The following is an 8797-nucleotide window of genomic DNA, read 5'->3' on the forward strand; positions in this document are numbered from 1 at the left end:
AGACTGCTTCCTTTTTCCTTCCTTAAAAAAAAAAAAGAAAAGAAAATCTGCATTAGGAAAAGAATTTGGAATATGTGAGAGTCAGAATGACACAGGGAAAAGGACCACAATTCTCTACCTGGATCTACTCAGGAGACTCTGTAAATACCATTATTCCAACCTGTACAATGTCATGTATTTACTTAAAATACCTATGCTCTTGGGACTCAAAATTGATGCACTGCGGACTGTGGGTGGTACAGGAGCCTGATTTCTGGGAGGCACTGGCAGTTTTCAGAACTGGATGTCTTTTGTGGTTCTGTTTCCTGTGATTGGCCAGAAGCTTTTGCTTGGAAAGCTGGGACTCTGGTCCTTCATCCCACTCCTTCATTTCTGCCTGCTGATTTGAGGAGTCAGTAGCACTCCAAGTTCCCTTTCACATTCATTTTTTAAAATTAATTTATTTTTGTTACAGATGTTTCTCCTTTTCCCCCGCTGACCCCTTTCACATTCTTAAGGTGTATTTAAATCACTATTCTTCATTGATTTCTATTAATCATTAATCATTAAGTGAAAGAGCAATCAGTGGTGGTGTCTCTTCCAGTGGCTTCCAGAACCTCTTCTCCTTGGTTCCCTACAGTAGTTGCATGGCCATAGAATTTGTGGAGGTCACAGTGGCCTCCAGAAGTGCCCTTTGTTTTTGCTGAACTGCTCAGGCTTTAAGCCTCAGATCCAATGTCACCTCCACTGCAATGCCTCTTCAGCCTTTCTAGCACTGTTCTAAGACTACGGGAGATCATCTCTCACTTCGATGTTTACATAGGTTCCATCCTGCTGTTAATGGTCCTCAGATACAATGTTGCAAGTGTATCTCCACTGTACTGACTCATTAGAGAATTCCTGGGTTTGATGGGATATTGTTGCAATTGCGTTTCAATTTTTTCATTAATTGCCCAGCCTTTACGTGTCCTATTAAAATCAAATTGACCTGATTTAATTCAGTGAAACCCAGAAGGAAGCAAGCTATAAAATCTCTAAGGCATTATCTAAAGCTCCCACTCTGGGACACCTTAATTATTAACTTTCTAACCTTTTTTTTCCTTTAATGATTTTAGAGAGAGAGATAGAAACATGGATGAAAGAGAACATCAGTTGGCCTCCTCCTGCATGCCCCCACTGGGGATCAGGCCCACAACCTGGGCATATGCCCTGACCAGGAATTGAACTGGTGACCTCTTGGTGCATGGGTCAATGCTCAACCACTGAGCCACACAGGCTGGGCTAAGTTTCTCATTTTTATACATGAAAATAAGAATGAGGTAAAGATATATTGGTCTTGCCCTGGCCAGTTTGGCTCAGAGGTTAGAGCGTCGGCCTACGGACCAGAGAGACGCCATCTCAAGGAAACAATTACCTAAAATACCATGTAACCTGGGTAACCACTTTGCAAATAAATTGGGCTGCATCCACAGATCTGGAGCATTTGCTCCCTTGTGATGCTCCCCCTCACTTCAAGCAGTGTCTGTTTGTAGTTCATTGCATTGCGCTGACCCTTGGCAGGGTGAGAGAGATGGCAAACCATTACTTTATTTTGTGTTTCTATAGATTTATATTTTCTGGACCTTTTACATAAATGTTATCATAGTAATTGATTTTTTTTTTTTTTTTTTTTTGCATAACATCTTCTGACACTCAGTAGACGCTTAGGAAATATTTGTTTAGTAAATGAATAAAAGGATGAATGAATTAAAAAGTTGCATGGAATGGTGGTTCAGAGGAAAGAATACTGGACTAAAAGACAGAAATATACTCTAGTTTTGATTCTGTCATTTATTTATGTGACCTAGGAAAAATTATTAGACTTTTCTGACTCTCAGCTTTCTAATATACAAAGATATCATATCTCAAAGGATTATGGTAAATATCAAGTGAGAAAATTCACTTGGAAATATTTTGTTTATCTGAGCATGCTCTACAGATGTAAGAATAATTTGTGTTTGGTTTTACTTTCATCCTTTGAAATGCCTGTAATAAATCATTTAATAGACCAGTGACAGAGTGTTGTGGCACGAGAGAACAGAGAGACCTCCAGAGCCAAATTAAAGCCAAATGGAGAGCAAAGCCAGCCGGCCACTGATCCCAGTTCTCGGAGACCAGCCCTGGGGCCTCCAAATGTTGTGGTGTGACAGAGTCAAAGAAAGACCACTAGAGAATTGAAGTCCAAATAAGAGCCGTTTATTAGCCCGCTGGTGTCTGATTCTGAACACCTCTGTGACAGAGTCTTTGGAATCAGCCCCGATTTGCTTTATTACATGCCCTTTATACCTTACAGAAAATAGGATCTTCTTGACATAATGCCCAGGGCCACAGCAATGCTGTATAGAATTAGTTAGTTGCCTTAAGGATAACAGGAACACACAGGCGCACCCAGGCGCACCCAGACGCACCCAGGCACACCCAGGCGCACCCAGGCGCACCCAGGCGCACCCAGGCACTCTTAGGTATGCCAGGTATTTCAAGGTACATTGGGTCACACTTAGTCTGGAGCGGCACAAGCACAATGCAAGCCTAATTCCTTGAGATTGTGAGAGAGGTCCAGTCTCTGACTCAAGACCTCCAGGCTCTGTGGACTCTGTCAGACACGTAGCCGGCTCCCAACAATTTCTTGGTTCAGGGAGTATTCCAATTCACTGAGGTTATTTTGACTAAACAAGTTCAGCTAGAGGGCATACAGGGACTTTCCCGATCATCAGTTATGGAGCAGCATAATAATTTACCATAATAATCATAGATTTTGGGTTATAAACATGCCAGCACAAGGGGAGAATGAGGAATGGCAGCATCACATCTAAGGGGCCAACCAGTGGACATGCACCTCTCATCTCTGCTCCTGGAACAGTGGCAGTAACTACTGTAACTGGTGGGGAGAGGTCCTCATACCAACCTGTTGTTTGTGAGAGTGGAATTCTTGTGCTATTCCAAGAAAAGACATTTTCTGAGACTTGCATGAAAGAATGAGTGATTTTTATTTGCATGGAATTAAATCCTGAGTTTTCAAAGCCCCATTTCCCTTTGTTCCTCCAAGTAAGAAGTGCAGCTGTGGCTTTAATAGGACTGGAATTAGAGCCAGTGTCCAGAATTTCCATTCTATATTGAAGCAGTTCAATCCAGCATCAGGCTAGCTTAGTTTGTGTTTCCAGCTAAAGTCCATTAGTCCATTGCATGCAGGGCCACATGGCTATGGAGGAAACATGGGCAGGAGCAAAGCCAAAGAAGCCAGAGAGCAACAAGAGAGAGAATTCCTATGTTTCTGGGATTACGTATTCCCAAATTTTGGCAGGCTTGCTGTGGTCCTACCCACTCTGGCCAGTCTGTGGTTCCCCAAGCTAGGTTGACAGGCACCTTCTCTAGACACACCAGCTTCACTGTACATGTGTCTATCTCTCCTTTGTTGGGCCCCTTTCCCCAGTGTTTTTTCAGGGAATAGACCTGTGGCTCCCTGGAGAGTGTGAAATTGAAGCTTCCTGGTGAAGCTGCCCAAGTGGCCATGCTTATAATGTCTGACCTCCCATTTGTTCCTTTCCTATTATTAATAAGTAGCTGATTACAATGGTATCACTACTACTGGGAAAAGAGTTGACGAAATGCTCAGGTATCCCACATTTATTACTGCCTGAGTTTCCCAGCCAAACAGGAAGATAACCTCTTTTATAGTGAAGATCAAAGTCAATTTGCTGGAAGAAATGGATGGTGTAACTTTCTTTTATCTCTTGGCTCTCAGGAAGTCCTAATTAATATGCTCATCACTTCTCTCCAGCGTGGCATTTTCATCAACCAGGAAGAGTGGGTTTTCAGATGTAAGAGCGAGCTCTTGATTGCTTTCCCTACAAGTGGAGAGGAGCCTGCTCCATCTGTGTCAGTGCCTTTCTCTATATAGGTTTAGGGGAACTTGAAGGGGTGTGGGGTAGGAGCAGATTGACTTCTCAAATGCACAATTCTGGCTCTACACATTGACACACCTGACAGCGGTGGCATGAGATGATCAGAATAAAAGCCCTGAATAGAACAAGGGACATTTTGGAAAAGAAAGTGGTTCTGTAAATGCAAATGTATCCTCTTTCTCTTACCCAATATGTTTGTAAAGAACACTCCCCTAGTTCCAGAAAGCACAAAGGTTAGAGAGATTAGAAGAGTCCCTGGTTTCAGTCTGGTCCTGGATAATGTTTGGATAGAAATATATGGGTCTGGACCAAAGGACTGGCCCCACTTTCTCCAACCTCTCAAAGTCCGGACTTGGAGCCTCCCTAGGGGTGAGCCAGAGGCCAGGCCTCCCCCATCCGCTCCCACCCAGGAGCATTTGGACACTGTCTTCCAAGTTGCCATCTTGCGTTTCCACTCCCCTGACCATGTCATCAGTCCACTGCTCCTTTCCTCCTTTTTTTAAAATTTTTTTACCCTCACCCGAGGATATTTTTCCTTTTTTTTTTTGTACAGATAGAATGGGAGGGAGAGAGAGGAAGGGAGAGAGAGTGAGAAACATCGACGTGAAGGGACACATCGAGTGGCTGCCACCCGCACGACCAACCAGGGCCGGGGACAAACTGCAACCGAAGTACGTGCCCTTAGTGGGAACCGAACCCGGGTCTCTCCGGACCGCAGGCCGACGCTCTAACCGCTGAGCCAAACCGGCCAGGGCCACTGCTCCTTTCCTTAGCCTGGGTACCTCCTTACCCTTTCTGTTTCCATTTCAGCTCTTTCCCCACAGCCACCACTTTCCCCTGGCCCAGGATTTCTTAGCCTCAGCACTATTAAAATATGGGGTCACATAATTCTTGGTGGTGCTGGGCCATCCTGTGCAATGTGGGATGTTTAGCAACATTTCTTGGCCCATTCTGTCACACATCCCCCACCCCACTCCCCAGTTATGACAACCAAAATTATCTCCAGACATTGTCAAAAGCCCCCTGAGAATGCCCCATTGAGCATCACGGCTCCCGTCCTTTCCCCTTTCACGTGAAGCCTTCACTGGTTAAGCTTTTACCATGTGGAAGACTTTGGGTTAATTACTTCATTTATTTTATGTAGGTGCTTCTCAAATTTTAATGTACATAAGAATCACCTGGGGAGTTTCTTAAAACTCTCATTCGGGTTCAGCAGTTTGGGGGAAGGGCTTGAGATTCTGTATTTCTCACAAGCTCCCAGGTATTGCTATTGCTGCTGGTCCACGGACCACACTTTGAGTAGCAAGGCTCTATGCCATTGTGTCTTTGTGGCCCAATAAGAACGTGATTTTACACTTGAGGAAGCTGAGGCTCAGCTCATAGGTGGCTCAGTCACAGTTGAACCCAGGTCTGCCAGCAGGCAAAGCTCTTCCTCATACCCAGCAATCACAGTTGATGTTGGGCCAAGGTCCCTGAGTTCTCTCCTAGCCTCCTTTCCCAGGTAATTGTGTTACCATAAGCTCAGCAGAGCCTGAGACCCAGGCACGTGTTTGCCTGGAATGTTCATGTTACCTTAATCCTTCCTTAGACAGAATGAGCTACTCATGACCCCAGTTGGATATCCTGGATCTGAGCGAACTATATCCATGAGCTCATGCCTCTGTTCCAGCCTGCCCTGCTAACAGCTCATCCCTCCTGCCTATCAGAAGACAGTCATCTAGGACTGCAGCTGCCCTGGAGGCTCAAATTCTCTTAGCTCCCTGACTTCACTGTCTGTCTAGCATTTTCAGCCCTCTCCTCATTTGTTGCCCCAACTCTCTTTGTTTTCTTTTCTGTTTTATCAATGCCTCTTGGCATCTTCATTCCACAGTAGGGATTTTTAGTAATGCCTTCAACCCTGAAGGGGAAAAAAACCCAACAACAGTGGTGTGATGTGGGACCCCCATCACAACCAGAGGGCAAGATTCGGGTCATCCCGGAGCAAAACAAAGGACTCAAGCTTGGTCCTTGTAGAGGCAGTGGCAACAGGCCAGACTGGAGATTGCAGACTGCCTGTCTGAGAAGACAAAGAACATCGTGTGTGTGATGGAGGGAAGGGATGCTGGTGCCAGAGAGGCTGGGAAGGGTCCGCCAATTGGAGAGACTGGGAAGGGTCCACCAATTGGAGAGACTGGGAGGGTCTGCCAATTGGAGAGACTGGGAAGGGTCCGCCAATTGGAGAGATTGGGAGGGTCTGCCAATTGGAGAGATTGGGAGGGTCCGCCAATTGGAGAGACTGGGAAGGTCTATTCCTCCCAGTGTCTGCCTTCTGTACTGAGCTGGAGAAAGTTATCCTGCCCCTCACAGCACATCTTACTCCTGGACCCAGGTTAGGAAAACTCTTAGAAAGTTTGTGTGAAAAGGTACCTTAGAGAGAGCTCAGCAACCTCTCCCTGTAAAGGACCAAAGAGCAGATATTTTAGGCTTTGCAGGCCACATGGCCTCAGCCACAATGACTCATCTTTGTCCTTGAAGCACAAATCAGCATAGACAAGGGAACAAATGGGCAAGACTGTCCCAATACACTGTACTTATGGATACTGAAATTTGAATTTCACAAACTTTTCACATGTCACGGAATAGCATTCTTTTGATTAAAAAAAATATTTAAAAATGTAAAAAACATTCTTACAGCACAGGCCAGGCCTCTCTAATTACTGACAATGAATCTCTTGTTTCATGGAGTGTCTTGTAGACAAGCATTGCCTAGGACTAGGTTCTGTGAGATGTGCTTTGGGAACACCACTGTGGTGTACCCCTCATTTTACACACGGGGAAGCTGAGGCCTGTGTGCCTTGCCAGCTGGAGGTACATTCAGGTCTCATGGCTGCACTGATGCTCCTGACATGTCACACTGCCCCTTCCCCTGGTACATTCAGGTCCCATGGCTGCACTGATGCTCCTGACATGTCACACTGCCCCTTCCCCTGGTACATTCAGGTCCCATGGCTACACTGATGCTCCTGACATGTCATACTGCCCCTTCCCTGGTACATTCAGGTCCCCATGGGTGCACTGATGCTCCTGACATGTCAGACTGCCCCTTCCCCTGGTACAGTCAGGTCCCCATGGCTGCACTGATGCTCCTGACATGTCAGACTGCCCCTTCCCCTGGTACAGTCAGGTCCCCATGGCTGCACTGATGCTCCTGACACGTCAGACTGCCCCTTCCCCTGGTACAGTCAGGTCCCATGGCTACACTGACGCTCCTGACATGTCACACTGCCCCTTCCCTGGTACATTCAGGTCCCCATGGCTGCACTGATGCTCCTGACATGTCAGACTGCCCCTTCCCCTGGTATATTCAGTTCCCATGGCTGCACTGATGCTCCTGACATGTCAGACTGCTTTTGCACCCAGTGAGCCTCAGCAGAGCAGCACAGTCCGAGGGTAGCCCACTGGACACCAGGTCTCCCAGGTTCAGACCTGGCCATGCACACACATGAATCTAAGGAGGGCATATATTGGTTGAGTATGTATAACCCTGGGTGGCTGCATGTCAGGAAACACTCCTAAAATTTCTGCCCCTAACCCATTAAAGAAGTACTTGTGGGTTATCCTTAGCTTCCTGGTTACTGTCCCATCATTAAAGAGCATAATTATTGAATGATTTCGGCATTAAGGAGATGGTGTCCTCTACCAAGCAAGAATGTATTTATATGTGTACAGAATTTACAGATCACCTCTGTGCTGTTTGCTCCTTATATCTGCCTCTGGGGAAAGTAGGGCAGTCTCCTTTTTGCTCCCTCCCCTTTGTTTTAATGTTATAGATACAGAAACTGAGGCTCAGGAGACATGCCCCTGGTCACATAGACAGTGGCAAAGCCAGAACTCAGACTCAGGTCTCATCCTGTCTCAGGGCAGCTCTCTCCATTTCCCCACTGTCTTAAAGTGAAGGGTGACTAGTCAATGAAGTAATTCTCTAGGAAAGCATGACCAGTTTCCCTTTCCCACCTCCCTCTTCTTCCTCCGCCCCTTCCCCAGCCCCCATATATATGGATCTCCACAAAGCCTGCACACCTTTACTTTTGCAATAGCTTCCACAGCTGGGACAGGAACCTTCCACCCACAGTTACATCCTGACTGGTGAGTGGTGCGGGTGCCTGCCTAACTTCCCCCTCTGTGGCAGCAGCCAGCCACCTCCAAACAGCAAACCCCAAGCATCAACTCCAGGCCTTGAGGTGAGTGATGTAGGAATTCTTGAGCACTTTGCTGTGAAGCATCAGATGGCTGCATCATTGGGGATGGGGTTGGGAAGGGCAGAAGTCAACTTTTTCAGTGTATATGTGAAGATAAGATATAACTGTGGCCCTGCTGGTGTGGCTCAGTGGTTGAGCACTGACCTATGCACCAAGAGGTTGCTGGTTCGAGTCCTGGTCAGGGCACGTGCCCAGGTTGTGGGCCAAATCCCCAGTGGGGGGCATGCAGGAGGCAGCCAATTAATGTTCTCTCTCATCGATGTTTCTATCTCTCTCCCTCTCCCTTCCTCTCTCTCTAAAATCAATAAAGAAGGTGGATGAGGAGCTGCTTTCTCTGACTTCACCCCAAGAAGATTAAGGCTGGATGGAGGAAGAGCAGAAGGGTTATGAGGCCCAGAGATGAATTTTCAAGAGAGGCTTTGGAGCCTGTGGAGTTTGAGAGGGCAGAATGGGAAGACCCAGGGAGACACTAAGCTCACACTCGCATGAAGAAGGGCACCGGGCACTGGTCTTGGGCCCCACGTCTCTGCCCACATGTTGGCAGTTGTTCTAGAGGCAGGTCTTCTCCCATTTTCCTGCCCAGTCTTGACGTGAAAGACTGAGTGTCTTCAGGTGTGAGACCAGTGCCTGGACTATGAA

This window comes from Molossus molossus, unplaced genomic scaffold, assembly GCF_014108415.1.
Source record: "Molossus molossus isolate mMolMol1 unplaced genomic scaffold, mMolMol1.p scaffold_m16_p_20, whole genome shotgun sequence".
Taxonomy (NCBI): domain Eukaryota; kingdom Metazoa; phylum Chordata; class Mammalia; order Chiroptera; family Molossidae; genus Molossus; species Molossus molossus.